Raw genomic sequence first — 20,415 nt, forward strand, 5'->3', positions numbered from 1 at the left:
CTAACTGGATTTATGAAGTTGTAGGTATTGTTTGTTAGGAAAATCATTTTATTCCCCTATTAAGAAAGGTAGCCTTTAGGTGAGTGATTCGAAAACTGACATGAAACCAATGGATTTTTACCAACAAGGTATTTTAAGCATTTTCCCCCACTGGACTTACTTTTTAACTTTTATTATATAAACCCTATTGTTACAATGCCTTTATTCACCAAAGAGTCTAAACTAAATTATAGTTCAATGAAGGATATGGTATAATTCTCCCACCAGATGGGGTGAAAATGGCAACAAAAAAAATATTGATTCCAACCAAGAAGAGTGAATGGAGAAATATATATCGACTACAAGAAGAAAATTAATCTAAGCATCTCACTTAGAATGTGGTTGTGTTTGTATCAAATGCAAAGCTGAAAGACCAATTTAAGTCAAATAGATCTAGGCTATTTTGATTTTTTTTTTTCCTTTTTGGTTTACTTGCTTGATCCTATTAGGTTATTTCATTTGTCATTTGTCTGATTGTTTTGTGGTAAATTGAAGGCAAAAACCAAGAAGAGTGGAATGAGTCACTTAATTTTCCATATCCGGCAAAGATGACACAGCCCTCTGCTCAATTGTGATGCATATGAAAAGCTTTCATTATTCTCTTTTATTCTGCTTTTAGTTCTATATAAAGCACTAAATTTAGATTACATGTTTATTGCTTCATTTATTAAAATTTAGTGTCAAGCTTAGATCAATATACCATCTGAATTGATATTCTTATGTAAAAGGATGGTTTTATTTTCTCTTAAACCTCACAAACTAATCTCTTTATTTGTATTTCTTTTATATTGTTATAGCAGATTTGTTAGCTTTGCCAAAGCTGCACAAATGATGTTGATGTCAAATTTGCATAAATCAGTAGAAGGGGTTCAGAGTACTCATTATTGTAGGGGTCTTTGGGGGACTTAAGCATGTTATGGCCATACCATATTGACATCTTGGACAGTGCTAATATAACTGATATATATTTACCCCTTAAGATTTTTATGGCTGGAGAATTGTGTGTTGGTGAGTATGTGTTGTTATCTAGAGGTAGAGAATGGTTGTATGTTATGATTTTGAATTGATATAACTAAATCCCCTGATCAATCTGTTGTTGATGTGGAACACTTTTTCTGACAATATGTTGTCATTGTCTGCAAAAGGAGCTTCATTTAAGTAAAAATAGAGCCATGCCAATGAGTATAATTACATCAACTTAAAAGATATTTAGTTAATCAATCTACATTGAAATAGGAGGATAAAAAACAAGATTAAGCCTAATGGGTAAAAAATATTTTCATCAACTCAGTTGCTGAGAATGTACTGCATATCTTCATTTGTGCCAAGTGGGTGAGAATGTTTTGGGTGGAAGAAAAGGGAAAGGATTGATGTATTTGGACTGGGCTTCAGTACATACTGATCAATGCTTTGCCTTCTTTACTCTCCAAATCCCTTCTACCAAGCATATAAGCTGTGCTATGAGTATTCTTGTTCTTCTCATTTGTAATATTGGTTACATTTTTAATTTGAGTTTCTGCTCTCAAGATATTTGTGCATATTGGCATCTTTTGTGTACAAACTCCTTACATCTAATTGCACTCTGCAGGTGCTAAGCAATCCAGAAAAGACTCATCTTCACACTTTCTTTTGCAACTATGATTTGAGTGACATGGCAGTTGGTACCAAAGTAAGATTTGTCAGTCTGGCTGAATATATGACTCAATTGATCTGGACATTTTCATTCCTAATGGCATAATTGTTCTGACAAGGCTAAATTTAGCTTTGAAGTTCATTGAAATCAGACTGTTGTGACCAGATGAGTGACTTGTAGAGGTTGTAACCCAAAAAATTGCCTTAAATATTGCTAGGCAGGGTAGCTTGGCCATAATTTAAAAAAAATAAAACTAGAAACCAATAACAAGATTTAATTGTAAATCAACCATCAGACACATTACAAAATATTAGCATCATTGAAATACACAAATGAAGTGTTGAAAAACAGGAGAGCTAACACACTAATGGAAACTATATCTTAAAAAGCAAAGTACTACCAAGACATGAATAACATAAAGTAATAAGACTTTTCTCACTAACATAAAATAAAAATAAGAGACTGGAAATGGTAAGGAGTGCTAGCTACCAGTTCCTTTGGTGGAAGGAGGGTGGATGTCAAGCTTCATTTCCTCTAATAATTTTTTTTTGGTGAGTTTGATTTACAGAAATCACATTCAATCCATTTGCGGTAGGAATTTTCACATGGTCTTTTGCTTAGTATTAGTCAGGTCTTGCCTCTCATATTGTATAAAGCTATGCACATTTAATTAATAATAGGGGATATTATTGGCAAAATATTCATTCTCTTATTGTTTATTAATCTTAGAATCAGAAATATGCCAAGATTGTAAGATCCAAATTTGGTTTTCTATGGCTTTTCTAGTGAGTTTTATTGGATCTAGTAATAGGGGTACTGAATCAAAGCTTGCAAGTTGAAACTTAGGGGTACATAGCTTGTCCTGCCACACCTGGGTCCTGTATTGTATCTGTGAGTTGGAAGGATTCATTTTATTTGGTTGATAGAGTAAACTTATTTTTAAAATATAACAAGTATAAATATAGTACAATTTGTAAATTTGATATTCAGCAAATAAAAAAAGTTTTTTTCTTCTCAAAATCATTTCTTCCTACATTTTTCCTCCACTATAAAAATGATCCAAAAAGCATAGTTGTTGACTTCTTGTTTAAAATCAAGGCGTCCATCACCAATAGTTCCTCTAGGCCATTAATTACTATCAAAGTGATTTTTAACTAGATGTACTCTTCATATTGGTCTGGGTAAAGATCGTTTAAAAGATGTTGTAAGAAAAGAAAGGAAACACATGTGAATGTAATATGTGAATCAGAAGATCATTAAAACTTGGTTTGTAGTAAATGGGAAGAACACTTCACACCATACTCATGGACGACAACACAAATTGGTTGAAATTGTATATCGCGTACAAGTCATCCTCATCAATCAGAATTTGGCTTTCATTTCCTTTCTCTAACTTTCCACACTAACACTATGAAACCAACATCAATTGTAGCGACCTCATTCCCCCTCCTCCCACACATCACCACTATTCATTGATAAGACCATGATCATCCTTCATTCTTTGTGTGCCATTCTCTTCACTTCCGACATTATACACACATATAATATTTATATTATAATTTAATAATAAATTTATGTTGAAAGGCATAGTAATTTAAAATGAAAGAAGCAACTACTAAGTGGGTGGATTAACTAGTGTATGATTGGTGTAACTTTGGGTTCAAATTCTGAATACATAACTGCATTATATAATGATTCAAAGAATACATTTGAGTTGGTGTGAGAATCACAATTCACAGTAAAGCAAAGAGAATGGACCGTGCCACATGGACTTGGTCCAATGAGGGAAGCCGCTATCATTTTTGTAATACAACAATACAAGGCTATGGAAAATTTCTAATTGCATTCTGTAACCTCTCTCTCTCTCTCTCTCTCTCTCTCTCTCTAAAGTTGGTCTCTTTGTATTTGCTAGTTATATGTGATAAAGTGTGAGTGAAGTTCATTTAAATTTCAAAAATTGAACAGCATATGAACTGGAAAAAAAGGAGGGCAAAGTTGGCACACCTGAAAGACCCCTTTCAGACCTTGGACTGCTAAGCTACAGAGGATATTGGACCAGGGTTCTCTTAGACATTCTGAATAAGCACAAGGGAAACATTTCTATCAAGGTACCATATTCTTTTCTATTAATGTTTCTAAGACACAGAAGAATTCATCTATTCTGTTTACAAATAAAGTTCATTTGATTGTGCCTGTGTTCAATTTAATTAACTCCAATTATTATATATAAAGTATAAACATGAAACCCCAATTATATCAACTAATAATTAACTCTTCTTTTGAGAAGCCAAAGAAAAGAAATTTTTGACAACCCAAGTGTACCTTAGGAACGAAGTATTGCAGGAGCTTCTAGTGCAACGAGAGAGAATATTATTAGTGCTGCAGCCACCAACTTTGTTTGAAACTGAAGTGAAGTACACCCATGGTGTTATCAAACTTGTGCTTCCATGTTGAGCCTGCAAATCGAAATCCAAATCTAATTTTCTTTTGTTAGTGGCACATGGTCAACAGATGCCTTTACAAAAAGAAAAAAAAATTGAACGATAAAGGTTGTTACAGTCCAAAACAAACAAACTCATAAGAAATTTTGAATATGCCTAAACCCCAGCCCTAACATTCAACCCAAACACTAAAAATTGTTTGGGCGAACAAGCGATTGTAAACACATTTCGTTACCTGTGGGCGAACAAGGGACTGTAGGAGGCAAGGGATGACTCCTGCTACCGCGCGAACTCAGCCCACCAAAAAACCCAGCCACACCACGTCGAACTAGATAGGGATGACTGCTGGAAGTGCGCGAACTCAGGCAAGGGATGACTGCTGGTAGCACGCGCAATAGACACGCACAACGGACGACGAGATGCAAGACACAGGCTGAGAGGCAAGATTGAAGCTTTTCGAGCACGAACGCGTTTCAGTAGCTAGGTTTTGTGTTTTATGTGAACATCGATAAAACGTCGTTCCACGTTATTACAAAATTGCCACTAGGTGGCATTCTAAGACGGTCGTAAGGAACCGCCTTAGATTCTGTGACGTAAAAAAAATAAAATTATTCTGTTAATTACAAAAATGCTACCGCGTGGCATTCTAAGGCGGTTCTGTAGAACCGTCTTAGGTTCAGTGTCGTAGAAAATTAATTTTCTAGTAGTGTTTTAAGATTGGAGGTTCGAGCTTAAAAATTAGGAGCTCAGGGCCACATAACTTTCAAAAAATATTTCTTATTTTTATATCATGTTTTCATTTTTAATTATAAGCATGATATGTTATTTGGATATGAAAATTAAGCTCTCAAACCAAATTAATAGCCCAAAACAGAATCAGAAAAAAAAAATCAAAAGTCCAAAACACCATGTTTATCAAATTGATTTCATGTGCAAGTTCCACACGCTTAGACACAAATGATGAACATTGCGTTGCTCCCTTCAGTGTGATAGTGATAGTGATGGAACCTTTGTCATGCAATCTTTCCTTTTTCTATTTTCTTTTAAAAAACCAAAACAAAAGGGCAAAGCTCAAAAACAAATGGAAAACTAGAAAACTGCAACTTAAAAGCAAAATTATGTCTTACATTATTTTAAGATGTTTTTTTAGATGAAACTTGTTAAGACGATAAGTTATTAGAAATAAAATTTAAATATTAAAAATATTGAATATGTTATTTTATATCATTTAACATTTATCAATTAATATTACCTAACATTCAATTAAATCGGATAATTTAATAATTTTTAGCTCCTAATTTATAACTTAATAAACTTTTAAGTAATTTATTAGCTAGATTTATCAAACATAACCAAATGCAATTATGCAAAAGTGTGAAAGTAATTTATCAAGTCATTCTAACCCATTCTCATAATCCAAACCATTTTTTATGTGGCTGTCAAAATTAGGATATAATTTTGTACAATAACCATTTTGAAAAAAAAAAGAAAGGAAAGTAAACAAACTACCTGATGTGATCCTTACTAGAAGCGGATTGCTTGATACAAATTACAAAATTTTGGATGACGTCACTTCCAAAAAGGGAAGATAAGTCAGGGTAGACGTCACAGGGATTACCTTGATAAGTCTGAGATTGATTCAATAAGGAACCCAGAGAGAAGTTCTCACAAAATTTTATCAAATGCCAAAAGTATCTCTATTGAAAACGAAATCCATACATATAGAGTATCTGAACGAAAAGATAGAAATAGACATGGGTCTTTAAAACAGTTTGGACCAAAATGACAATGAAAAAATTATAAATAAAAAAAGAACATATTTGGTATGGGTCTTTAAATTAGTTTGGGCCTTCAGCAATGATTAATATTCTTAGCAGTGTCTCTGCCTCTAGGCCTTCATTTTTCTCCACCTGGGCCTTGTTAAGTATGACTGCTACCATTTGTTGGAGGGTATCTACTGACTGTTTGGTCCTACTCCTGATCATAGGTCCTTGTATTTGGGCAGTTTTAGGATTCTCATCATTCCCTCCTTCTTGGAAAGCATCTTCCCTCAAATGTTCAAAATCATCACCAGGAATATCGATCTTGTAAGCATTGTCATTGATCCTCTCTAGTGCTTGGAAAGGTCAGTCTCCTCTAGGTTGAAGTTTGAACTTCCTTTGTTTAGGAAATCTCTCCTTCCTCATGTGTACCCAAATCCAATCACCTGGTTCAAGTACCACTTCCTTCATGTTCTTGTTTGCTTGTCTAGCATAGCTTTCATTCTTCTTTGTAATTTGAACCTTCACCTGCTCATGCAATCTTTTCACATACTCAAATTTAGTATGTGCATCCTTATGCTGAGTCTCTTGGGGATTACTTTTGTAAGTTGGCCTATTAGGCAATGAAGCTCCTGGAAGGAGGTCAGTTTGATGTTCCATGCCTCTTGAAGGTGGCAATCCATGAGGAATCTCCTTGGGAAAGACATCTTTAAATTCCTGCAATAAGGGTTCAACACAAGGAGAAATAGAAATAGTTAACTCATTATAATTATCAGTAGAAATTTTATTGCCTTTGCAAAAGAAGAAATTGACAAAGAGGACTTGACTGAAATAGAAGAGGATAATGATTTCAGATTTTTTGTGAAGAGATTTAATAAAATTCTAAGAAACAAAAGAAATCAAAGGAAATCAAACATCAATCCAAAGAAGAAAGGAGAAGATTTCTCCTTAGCCCCAAAATGCTATGAATGCGATCAAACTGGGCACATGAGATTCGATTGTCCTGTCTTTAAAAGAAGAATGAAAAAATCCAACAAGAGGAATTTCAAAGAAAAGAAAGAAAAGAAATCATACATCACTTAGGAAGATAATAACATAAATTCATCAAGTGATTCAGAAAATAAAATTATAAATTTGGGTCTCATGGTAAAAGACTATGAAAACAGATAAGAGTTGGCACATTGATAGTGGTTGCTCCAAACACATGGTGGAAAATGCATCAAAGATTATTCATATTTCTCCCAAAGATAGTGAATATGTGATCTATGGAGACAACAAACAAAGGTCACTTGATTAACAAGCCCAACAAGTGGTATCAAATGATACCAAAATGTCACTTGTCTTTGATTGATTACTTTTGATTATTTTTGCCTATAATTGTTAATTTTTGATTGAGTTTTGATTGTCCTTGATGATTATGATTGATAATTATGTTGATTGTCTTTGATGATTGTTTTTTATTGTCTTTGATTTGCTTTTGATGATTGTTTTTGATTGTCTATAATGATTGTGTTTGAGAGTTATGATTGTCTTTGATGATTATGTTTGAAGGTTATATTGATTATTGATAACTTTTGATGTTTTTTTATTATTATTATATTTTGATTGTTTTATACTGGATATGTATTTTTGTGGGTGCAAAATAGTTTGTTTTAATGCCTTTTGGTATCACTTGACTCTCATATATTGTAATAAGCAGTAACATTTTCTTTTAGGCCATGAAATGATACTTGTATGGTATGACATTCTCTACTCTTTTAATTCATTATAAATTGCTGAATGATTTTCTCCTCTCTGCTCATGATTTGTTTTTGATGTTGACAAAGGGGGAGAGATAGATAAAAGATAAAATAGTAAGAGAAATTATCTATTCTTTATTAGACAACTTTTTATATATGAAATTTATGAAATCTTCAACTATCTCATATAAGCAATCATTGCAAAATCAAGGGGGAGTAAACTATACAGAAAGATATTTTTTTGTTGTTGCTCCTAACCTACAGATGGTTGTCATCATCAAAAAGGGGAAGAATGTAAATCATGCAGGTTTTGATGATGTCAAAAAGAATTTGCTTGATAATGAGTGTCATCATCAAAAAGGGGGAGAATGTGAATCATGCAGGTTTTGATGATGTTGAAAAGAATTCACTTGATAATGATTATCATCATAAAAAGGGGGAGAATGTGAATCATGCAGGTTTTGATGATGTCGAAAAGAATTCACTTGATAATGATTGTCATCATCAAAAAGGGGGAGAATGTGAATGTATGAATGCATGATTTTGATGATGCCAAAGTAGAATCAAACAAAGTTGCTTCAACAAACAAAGCCTTGCTTCAAGATTAACTAAAGATCAAGCCTTGCCTCAAAACAAAGTGTTTCCAAGACATCCAAGGCTCTAGTAATCGATTACCAGGTAGTGTAATCAATTACCTGAAGACAATTTTGAAAAATAGCTATTAAAAAGGGTTTTGAATTTGAATTTTGAACTTGTAATTGATTACTAGATATTTGAATCGATTACCAACAACGAAATTCTTGAAATTCAAATTCAAAAGTCATGACCCTTCAAAATATAACTGTGTAATCGATTACTAGAAACTTGTAATCAATTACCAGTGAAAAATTTCATAAAAGACTTTTTGAAAAGACACATCTCTTCAAACCATTTTGAAAAGGCACGAAGGGCCTATATATATGTGTGTCTGACTTTAAAAAGCAAGAGAGAGATATTCTAAGAGAACTTCATTGTCAAATGTTGTCTCAACAACTATTGGGCAAGCACTTGTTGTTAGACAAGTGGTCTAAAAAATTTTAAGAAGGGGGGTTGAATTAAGATTTTGTTGACTATTCCTAATTGAAAACTTTCCTTTCTTAGATATTCCCTAGATTCAATTATTTCTTTAATTGTAAGTTACTCGAATAACAAATAAGGAGAAGTAAAATTAAAGAAATATAAACACAACAGAAAGTAAAAGAGATTAAGGAAAGACAGAATGCAAAATCGGATTTATACTAGTTCGGTCACAACCCATGCCTACGTCCAATCCCCAAGCAATCCGCTTGAAATTTCCACTATCCTTGTAAAATCCTTTACAAGCAATGAACCACAAAGGACTTCCCTCCTTTGTGTTCAGTGATTACAACCAAGAAGTTATTCCCACTTCTTGCAATGAACCCCAAGGAACGTTGGTCCCTTGTGTCCTCTGATAACAACCAAGAAGTTATACCCACTTCTTGCAATGAACCTAAAAGACGTTGGTTTTTTGTGTCCAGTGATCAACCAAGAAGCAAATCCTGCTTCTTGCAATGAACCCAAGGAACGTTGGTCGTCCCTTGTGTTCAGTGTTTGCAACCAAGAAGACATTCTCTTGAAAATAGTCACCAAGAGTAGGTCTCTTGAAAAGCTTTTTGTAAGAATGGAGGAGAGGAAGAAAATAGAATAGCACAAGTTTTTGCCCAATGAACTTTTCTTGACAAAGCAAGTGTTGAACAAAAACTCTTAGAAAAATGTTGAGAATTAGTGTTAATCAATTCTGTGAAATTCGTGTCATGGTCACATATTTGTAGTCATTTGATGGCTCTTGAAGAACCATGTTAAAAGTTGTGACTCTTGGCAAAAACTAATCACTTTAAAAGTTGTGACTCTTTGGCAATTTATTTTTCAAAACCAGACACTGGTAATCGATTACCATTATGGTGTAATTGATTACACACTTTATTTTATCAAAGGTTGTGACTCTTCATGTTGAAGTTTGAAATCCAACGTTCAGAACCACTGGTAATCGATTACAAATATTGTGTAATCGATTACACTATTTTGAAAATATTTTGTCACAAGTTGTGACTCTTGAGATTTGAAATTCAGCGTTAAAAAATATTGGTAATTGATTACATGCCCATGGTAATCGATTACTACTTTGTAAAACAGTTATATAACTATTTTGGACTCCTGGTAATCGATTACTGCCTTGTGATAATCGATTATCAGAGAGTAAAAACTCTGGTAAAAGATTTTTCTTTGAAAAATTCTTTTGGACAAATTGTGTTACTCAATCTTTTCTTAGAAAATTTTTTTTATACTTATCTTGATGCTTTTCTTGAGGTTCTTGCATATCTTGAGTCTTCTCTTGAATCTTCTTGATTTCTTTAATCTTGTTCGAATGTATCTTTTTAAAAATCTTTGGCATCATCAAAATAATCTTGGAAGCTTTGCTTCTACACTTGCAAATCTATTGAGAGTTCATCCAAAAACATCAAATTGTATTATCCACTCTAAAGGAGAGAAATCTTTTTGTTCATCTCAGAAAGTAAGTTGTAATCAAGAGACTCATTGTCTCTTGAATTGTGAGTTTCCTAAATACAAGGGAAAGAGATTCCTTGGGTGTTCAGAAGTTGTAAAAAGGTTTTTTTTACAAAGTTAGTGAAAATCTCAAGTGGGTTGCTTGAGGACTGGACGTAGGCACGGGAAGTGGTCGAACCAGTATAAATTAAGTTTGTATTTCTCTCTTCCCTTATCTCAGTTATTTTAGTGTAGTTTACTTTGTCTTGCACATTTAAAAGAATATTGTTAAATTGATTCTTTCTTCTTCTTTTGCATTCTAAAGCCTATCATTTAAATGGGGGTTAAAGTTTGTTAGTGGGAAAATTTAGAAACTTAATTCACCCCCTCTTAAGTTATTGAGGCCACTTGTTTAACAAAAGCGTCTTAGAAAGGTATTATTCTAAGATGCTTGTTATAGAAGAATCGTCTAAGAAGAATATCATTCTAAGAGAGTTCTTAGCTAAGAGTTGTCTTAGAATGATACCTTTCTAAGACGGTTTTACAAAGAACAGTCTTAGAATGATATCATTCTGAGACGATTTTTTAAAGAACCATCTTAAAATATGTTTTTTAAAATAATTAAAATAATGAAAAGAATATGTTAGAGCTTTGTCAATATGCATTGCTTTTTATAATGCATATGCGTTTACATATTTAAACTTGCTCAAATATATAAATGGATTCACAACAGTGTCATGATTGTATTCAATTTTATATTCAATTTATCTATGAATATCATATTCAATTTCCTTTCAAATCAAAACAATAAAAGAAAACAAACTAGGAAGTAAAAAATTAAATAATTTCCAACATAAAAAAGAATTCAACAAGCTACAATTTAGGGTAAACAAATTTATATTAACTTATAGAGAAAATAATTTATAAAATTTATAATTTCTGCTACAATAAAAAATTTAAAGCAGAACAAATGCACAACCAAACATACCTCATGTGCAGTCTGTGATGTGGGCTAAAGTCGCTCCAGCAAGCGCGGCATCCACACGTAACACAACGTGTCTCTGAACTGTTTGCTATTCACATTGCACTTTAGCTGCTTCGCTTGTTTTATCACTCAATTCTCCAATAGTTCTTTATTTTGTTGTCTGTTCTTCCTAGCAGCTGTTGACATGTTTGACCACCTATAAAAAAAACATTCATTCATTCATCCATACTATGTTATATATGTGTACACCCAACCTTATAAAACAATATATATATATATATAGAGAGAGAGAGAGAGAGAGAGAGAGAGTAGAATATTTTTATACCATACATGTTGCCCCTGCGACAGTGAAAGTCGAGAATTAATATTTGTTCTTGGAGTGTGACATTTCCATGCCACACGTCGGGGCGCAAGTAGTTTAGCCACCTTAATCTATAACTCTTCCCACTCCTCCTTAGACCTGTAATTGATAAATCTCATAATTAATATATATACTATTATTACTTAGCATATGCAGAAATTAAATTATAATTAAGATGCATGCATGCCTGCACATCTTGCCACAGAATTCCAGTGACCTCCACCGTGTGTGGCGATGTAATTGAACAGAATGGTGTCCTCGCCAACCGCCCATGGACCTTTTCTCATGCCCATCTCCTTTTCGTTATGCTTCTGCAACTTCACTTGCATTTGTACTAAAGACCCACCTTTCTTAACATCCATGATAAGTGTTTAATTTGGAGGAGAGGAAGAGTGTTTATATATATAAATCAACTAACATTAGGGGATTTGGGCATATATTTAATTGATTGATGGTTTTACTAATTGGGGCATGTGGAGTTATATATATATATATATATATATATATATATATATATATATATATATATATATATATATATATATATATATAATTGAGTTGGATAAGAATAAGGGGTAAGGTCACTCCAACGTTTCATTCGACGAAACCAAAAGGGGCACAGACCACACACATTCCATTTCATTTTTAATTATACTGTTACAATTTTTTTTCTCTCAACAATGTTGTTACTAGATTAAAATTATACTACAACTCTTAGGATTGAGATGGAACTAAACTAGTAAGCTTGCTATTCGGGGTTTGTATGCTTGACTCTTTCTTATCCCTCTGAGACTGAGACACGCGTAAAGATTAATGGTGCAAAGACTGCAAATTGTGTGGGGGATTTGGAATCTGGTAACCGTTTCACACTTTTATTCATATAAGTAATTATTATTATACACATTCGTCCCTTTTTGTTTTTCTCTTTTGTTGTTCAAACAGCCATAGATACTTTTTTTATTAAAAAAATGTTGACTATTGTTTTTAAAGTACTGATTAAAAATAAAAGTAAAGTTAGTTTAATAATCTTTTAAACACATGAGTTTAATATCTATTTACTTTTTAGCGTGTAAAATAGTTTTATAAAAAATCAAATCATAAATTATTATTTTAATTATTTTAAGATAATTATTTTAAAAGTTAATAAACTTATCATGTATAATGAGTAATGAGTTGTGATTGTATAATTATATAAAGTATTTTATATTGTCGGTGTATAACTTTTTTTCTTTTTAAACATATTCTAAATTATTGATTGAAGATTACAAGTTTTAGTAGGTTTCACTTCTCATTTGTTGAATATTTTTTCTAATAATTTTGTAAGTATATCCTTTGGGTCGAATCATAATTTGATCCCTATGACTTAGTCTTTACACACTCCATGTTTGAGTAATAATAAATTATATATATCACTTCAATTTATCTCACCAAGATCTTGTTTTTTACACGGTAAAGAAATTATAAACTCATCACAAAAAGTAAATAGTTATATACTAAAAATATATAGTAATAAATAGCAATAATAATATATGAATGATAATACTCCACCAAGTGTCTAATAAATAACATGTTTCTACCCAGAAAATTAAAATTGATTTATCTCTACATGAATATGACTGTATAAGACAATAAGGTTCATATGCACACAAATTGATTTACTTAAATCATGGTAAAAAAAAAGAGAAAAAATTGAAGTATTCAAATTATCTAGTAACTCACTAGTAAATTAAACATGATTGGTTAATACGTCATTCTCATTAGTAAAATATCCCTTAAGAAATCTTTCACAAATAGATGCCTTGGGGTTGACAATGACATGTCTATAAGGACAATTTCTATCTGAGCATAACCAAATAGAAATTAGATACATAGAGTTCCTTAAAAAATTTCAAATGTCTACATGGTTAAATAATTCATACAACTTCACAAAATGGCACAGGCCAGAATCTACTCACAATCATAAGCCAAGAACCCCAAAGAGATTAGATACATAGAGTTCCTTAAAGTCACCAATGTTGTTCTATGCCTAGAAAAATCAGCAAGAGTACATCTTAAACCTAAATTTGTACATGAAGCACACATGTGTCAATAAGTAAAGGATATTGTGTAGTTTGGAGCATGAGTAATTGAATGAAAAATTTATTAAGAGTGTAGTCATCCACCATGTGTAGCAATCAACAACCAGCTTGAGTTTTGACTTTAAAACTGATCAATCAAATTTGAGTAATTACTAAAAGCAATTTTAATTAGAACCTCTTACCAAGTTAGTCAACACCTTTTTCTTTTTTCTTTTTTTGAAGTTTAGCTAGCAAACACTACCTAAAACTAACATAGGAAATAACGATAAATTGACTTGTGCAAAAGATTAAAATCTAAAAACCATCCTAAGTTACAAACAAAGCATCCTAAGTAAGCTACTGACCTACAAATATTCTTTCTGCCTTTTGAGCAGTAAATTTTAGTTCTCTGTTATAAGTTCCCTAGCTAAGAATAATACAAACTGAAATATATTTATAGTATCAAAACCCAAATAATTAAGTAGGGGGTAAAGTTTAATGGCACGTCCATCCCTTGTTCTTTCTCATTTCCTCTATTTCTAAAATAGAACAATAGTGAAGAGTTTCAGACTATCAACATGAGCAATTTTAATTTCATTTGCCATGTTTAGCTGCCCCTTATCATTAGCTGGACTATTTTTTCTCACCTTCTCCATATTGAATATTGAGACAGGCTCTACAAAAAACACCAGTGCTAAAGTGACATATAGCACAATCATTCTTTCCTGTTAGAAAAACATTGTGAAACTATTGTGAAACGGATGCAAAAAGAAAAGAACTCAAAACATCTCTTGCAGTCTTCTTCACCACACAATTTCTTTTGCCTGCATTTGTGTATATAGCTTCACATTAAACCTTTACCAATCAGGGAATTTTTCTAACATCCACCAGATTGAATGTCAAATTTTAGGCAATGACCAAAGATAGTATCATCATTTTTGGAGTTGCCTTTTCTGCTCCACATTTTCTCTATTTAAGGTCTAGAAAGCTCGACCCTCTCTAGTTGATTTCTTTTCCAGGTGGGTGGTTTAGGATGAAGTTTCCAACAATTTTCCTTAGTGTATTAGAAGATAGGAGCAAGGTGTGAGCTTATATCTTTGGTAAATTCCTACACTTTTTTTTCTTATAATTATTATTAACAAACCTAATCCTTCTTGTATGGCTTTCTCTAGAGCCTCTAGCTCAATCTATCTGTCCTCCATGAGTTGCAAAAACCATCAGTGTAAAATTACCAATGAAAAAATATAAGGATCCGAAATGAAACCAGGTTCACCTGTGTTTTGTTAACAACGAATCGATAGAAAACTTGATAAAGCTGAACTCAACTATAACCATAGTGATCAAAAGAAAACAAGTGTTGAAAAATTAAATAATTATTAAGAACAATATCTGCCAAATTCATGTTTCAAGATAAGACTTGCCAGGCCAAAAACATACCTAAAATCCACTTAGAAGGGTTTCCAGTTGTGATAGGATACTATCACAATCATGAATTTGATCATGAAGAGAAACTAGATTATCACTTTCTTTAAAATAATCCTGTAAAAAAAAAGGAACAATAGGAAACTAATCATCAAATCAAGCAAAATAAAAAGCATTAGCTGAGTACAAACAACCACACTTTAACCAGATATTCATAATAATCAGGATAAGCAAAATAAAATGGAGTAGCTGTTAAAATTTTCAGAAATTGACCACAAACCTGAATTGAATCCAATTCAATTCACACACATAGACACGAACAACCTTGGTTATCGAAAAACATGTGATTCTCAAATCAAAGCAAATTTATTGTTTAGAAAGCATCGACGGTCACTAGCATCCACTATCATTGACATTTTAATTAGATTCAAAATTCAAAGGGCAATAGAAAAAATTGAACTTTCTTGAGGTCATTCCTGTGGAGATATTTACTATTTAGATATCCCTTCTTTTTTTTAATCTTTCCAGAGAGAACAGCCTTAAAAAATGACTTGTAGCACAGTCCAAAGTAGAGCTATACGACCAGCCTTATAGAAAGCATCGGTAGTCACTAGCATGATACTATGATACTATGACATTAATAACAAAGTCCCAAGAATGTGTTCATTAGCCTAAAATCCCACTATTGTTCTGAATGATTTGGCAATGAAGTACGAGGAAATGCAACAACTACTTTCTGGAAGGACTTACTGAATGTCCCAAGATAAAGCTCCTTATTTCCTGCAACTCTGGCTATCCTTGCTTGCCACCTGCCATGTTGGTGGTGTCTGCATAACATTAAAGGTGGATTTAACCCTAATTAGCAAACATGTTTAATTTCTACACACACACACACATATATATATATATAAGTAGCAAAGGAACAACATGAACCTTGCCACTCCTCTGTACATTGAGGCACCCCTTGAAAACCCACTACTCTTTCTACAAAGCAATCACCAACATCATCAATATACATTAAAAATAATTGGTAGCTTTTAGCATAATAATAATAATATATGTGTACCTTCTTAAGTGGGCCACATATTTCTGCCTACTCATATTCTTCATTTCTTCAAGTTTAGTTTGGTAATTTTCTAACTGCCAAATACAAGATAGAAAATGGGACTCCAAAAAGTTGTACAATATTTTGAACCAGAAATGCCACCAGAATTGAAACATACCGAGAAGTTTATGTGCGATGAAGGTCCATTTTAATAAACATGACATGTGAAGTAATAATTAGGGATTTATTTTAATCTTCTGGAATGGCCAATGGAAGTAGTGGCAGTGGCCTAAGTTATAGATTTCATTGATTTTTAAATTTGAACGAGGGAGATAATTTGGTACAAAATTGTGCTATCTAGCAGTTAGAATTTTAGAAATTTAGGTGAAAAAAGAAGTGGGGATCAAAGCCTGATGACAGAGAGGAGAAAAAGAAAATAATAAAATAAGGACATATTATAATAATTCAGAAGCACCACGACAAAAGATGAGAAGGGAAGAGAAGGGAGTACTGAGTAGTCAGTTAGAGTTTTGAGGATGGTCGTCATGGAGGTTAGCAAATTTATGTTTGAAGGAATCTTGGCACTGTAACCACGTCATGTGACCCTGCAGATTGAACAGAATTGAGGAAAGCTAACTTAAACTAACCTAACCTAACCTACCTATAGAGCAGCATCCCAAGCGATAAGGAAAGACCTTCACCATATTTCTTAATTCCATTTTCATCCCAATTCCAATACCTTGCTATGGTCAAGCCACAGCTTCGTCTTTGATTCAACAATTTCAATCAGTACAACTTTGGTGTACCAATTCAACAATTTCAAAAAAAAAAAGAGTAAGAAAAGCACTACTTCAAAATAAATAATGTTTTCAAATTACCAATGAGTCAATAATAAAGCTTTTGCTAACTAACCTTGTCGTCCTTTCCTAGTTTGCCCTTCCTTCTTGCAACTGATACCATCACAAATGCGCGTCATATCTAACAGTCCATCTATGCCTGCATACACAACAACCTAGAATGTCACCACAAAATTTACTCAAAAAACAAAGCAAACAACGCATTAAGTTAAACTTAAAAAGTAACAACCACCATGAATTTGACTAGATAAACTCCAAAAATTTTAAAAATAGGAACTAAAGAAAAGAAATGAATATTACTATGGTAAGATAGGACCACTAGGATTAGCTTAGAGGTTGAGGCGGGGCGCTTCCCCCATCCTTTCGCTTCTTTCCTAGGGCTGATTTCAAGTCTACAACAACCAAATAGAATACTACATTATTCACATTTCAAAATAATAACAATAACTTCAAATTAATTACGCTATAATAAACTGTTCAATTCGGTGAATGAAGGAAAAAATGTTATCTTCTTCGAGATCGCTGCCGGAATCAAAGGTTTAAGGATCAGGAGAAGGCTCAATAACGGAGTTAGGGTCAGAGAGAACACCGAAGGAGGAGTAGTTGATGTTAACGGTGCCTTGGTCGTCCCATTGGGGCTCTTCGGCGAGGATTCACAAGAGCTTGGCTGGAACGAAGAAAAAGGGTTTAAAAAGGCTAGGGTTCTTCTTAGGGAGTCCCACACAGAGAAAGAGATATTATATATATATATATATATATATATATATAGGTGCAAAATATTCTAAGACGGTTATCAAAAACCATCTTAGAATGACAACTTTCTAAGGTAATTTTTCTAGAATCGTCACAAAGTTGTTGCATTTAATTTCAAAAATGCCACCGTGTTCTTTCTGTGTCATTTTTTGATCAAAATAAAAATGCCATCAATTATTTTCGTTAGTAACTTAAAAAATAAAAATAAAAAACAAAAAAAATGGTAAATTGTTGTAATCATACCATTGGAAGAAGGTTCTTGAATGAGGCATAGATTTCCTCTCGCTGGAAGGACCCAACTTGAATAGCTGAGACTCGGGTAAGGGAGCCAAAGTAATTGGCTTGTTGAATCGTGTCCTTTGTGGCCCATGAAATGCCCATAAGAAATCATAAAATACAAAATGACCTATAAATAAATACCACAAGATTCCCCTTAATAATACCAAAAGATAGAGGCTAAGAAAATGATAGAGACAAAAAAGCAATTACCCCATGGGATGTGTTTGGCTGAGGCCATTTTCGACCAAGTTTCAACTTTGTTCGATGCGCTTTTGGACGGAAAAATCTGGAACTGGATGACGGGGATCTTGGCATTCTCCATGCGGGTGGGTCCCCTAGCGGCGTGGCTGACCTTCTTGTCAAAGACGAGACCTTTCACGAGCTCGGTGTCATCAACGATGCCACCGCGCTTCTTCACGATCTTGACATCACAGAGATCAACCATGTCGAGCTTGGCGGCATCCATGATGAAAAGAACAGCTTTGGCGGTGAGGGGAGTGAGGAGCATGGAGTATTGGTTGACGACCTTGCTATTGAGGGAAGTTCTGGCGGACTTCACGAGGGAGTCATTTGAATACACAATTGATAATGATACAACATTCCAATTAAGAATCAAAGCTTGGAGATATATTTCAAAGATAATTAAAACTATAACCCACATCAGTAGAATACAACCCTACAACTAAATTTGAAAGTTGGAAAAAAGAATGAAAAAAACACCAAATACATACTGTGTATAGGACTCTAATACAACTAGAAAATCTTCATATCCCTTACCTTCTGTTTGTACTCTCTAACGTTCACAAAGGAATGAGATACATAAATGCAATATGATAGAGTTTGTTGAACATTGCCACTCCTTGTAATGGCCTCCTCTAGTTTATCTAATCTCCTGCATTCAATAGCAATTCCTATAGGTTGTTGGTATTTCCCATCCACGATACACTTAAATTAGGGAAAAGCAACAAAAAGTGAAGAAATTTCGAGTTAAAATGCATTCGGAAACAAAAATAAGTAGAATGATTACAACTCACTTATTCAACAGCTTCTCCATAATTACTTCCAACCTTGGACTTAAGGCTAGCATATTCATCTATGGCTTTAGCTAAAGATAAAAAAGATAAACATAATGTCGATTGGAACTTATCATGATTATACTGTAGCTCAAAATTCACTTATATTAATAACAAAATACTTAAGAATACTAAAATGAAAAAAATCAAATCGCTAGCAACTGAACCAATATGAGGAAATCTTTCACCCCATTGGGTATACCCTCCGTCACCAACCTCAACCCTTCTCACTTTTGCAGCATCCTTGCCTTCGCCATGTCGTTGAACTCCTTTGCCGTCGGCGACCTCGGCGCCTTCCTCGGCCTCCAAAGGGTTTCGCGTTTGGGTCTCGTACTCAAACATTCGACCAAAAGATCCATATTTGAAGGTGGATCTTGATTTTGGTATGTACATTAAGGATTTCATGTATATGGGGTTTTCTGGGTCTACCCAACATAGCATCAAGGTTCACAATGTTGAGTGGTGCATAGCTAAGGAGGTGGTGAGGTTGACAACGGTTACACGGTGGTCTCGTGATTTGGGCATGGCTAAAGGGAGGGGAAATCAAAAGAATGTGGTGGTGTTCTGGTTAGGGCTTGTGAGTGTGGGCAGGTATGGGTCTAGTGAGAGCGAAAGGAAAATGGGCTTTAAAACCCAAAATCACAACCATTCATTTTTTAGATGATTTTGTAAAAATCGTCTTATAATGTCAATCTTCTAAGATGGTTTTTATAAAATCGTCTTCGTTGAATAATCAAGTATTTACATAATTGTCACCGCGTGACATTCTAAGAAAGTTTCACATAACCGTCTTAGAATGTGTGTCGTAGAAAATAATTTTTTTTAGTAGTGTTTTGTACCAGAACAACATGAATAAATCTTAACTATACAATCATACATGAATAGTCAAATGTGGTTAGTTTAAAATATCACTTGACTTTTATGTTTTAATCTTATTCAGTTGTGATTAGGTCTGATGTTAAATTTTTTCCTCTCATTGTCACATAAAAATAGATTCATTGTACATTATTAAGATTCTAATACATGGATATGGAAATATTTTAGAAACTTGGAACCCACCAATACTTCAAAGAACATACGAGCAATAATTTGTCTTGTTTTCCCTTCCAACATGTTATTCAAGCTGATTGGAGAAAGTCTTTTCACATATTCAGCTACATGCCTGGAATTACATATGTGAATTGTGATCAATACTAGCAATGTTCAGACACTATAGAACTACAATGAATAAGAAAAAAGTATTGTAAAGAAGCAAAAGGACATAAAGGAAACTTATACACAATATGAATTACCACATTCTAACTTTTGGGGAAAAAATACAACATGAAGAAAATGGTTTTAATTGCTAAGATTTCTTTAAGGGTGTCCTCACTAATCACTATATCTAGTTATATCCATTTACCAGAATATAATTATGACAATATTTT

At 33.3% G+C, this 20,415-nt stretch overlaps 2 long non-coding RNA genes across 2 annotated transcripts; both read right to left on the reverse strand.

Moving 5' to 3' along the window:
* Positions 1-5,835: 5,835 nt before the first annotated feature.
* On the reverse strand, positions 5,836-11,957 carry LOC114380976. Its single transcript, XR_003659907.1, has 3 exons — positions 11,467-11,957; positions 11,145-11,337; positions 5,836-6,590 (listed from the first exon to the last, which is right to left on the reverse strand). It is a non-coding gene; the product is annotated as an uncharacterized LOC114380976 (long non-coding RNA).
* A 2,957-nt stretch (positions 11,958-14,914) lies between these two features.
* On the reverse strand, positions 14,915-19,574 carry LOC114382091. The gene is made up of 10 exons (XR_003660176.1): positions 18,950-19,574; positions 18,693-18,807; positions 18,126-18,468; positions 17,880-18,042; positions 17,184-17,275; positions 16,939-17,022; positions 16,048-16,121; positions 15,915-15,965; positions 15,732-15,808; positions 14,915-15,098 (listed from the first exon to the last, which is right to left on the reverse strand). It is a non-coding gene; the product is annotated as an uncharacterized LOC114382091 (long non-coding RNA).
* Positions 19,575-20,415: the final 841 nt, after the last annotated feature.

Source organism: Glycine soja, chromosome 13, assembly GCF_004193775.1.
Source record: "Glycine soja cultivar W05 chromosome 13, ASM419377v2, whole genome shotgun sequence".
Classification (NCBI taxonomy): Eukaryota; Viridiplantae; Streptophyta; class Magnoliopsida; order Fabales; family Fabaceae; genus Glycine; species Glycine soja.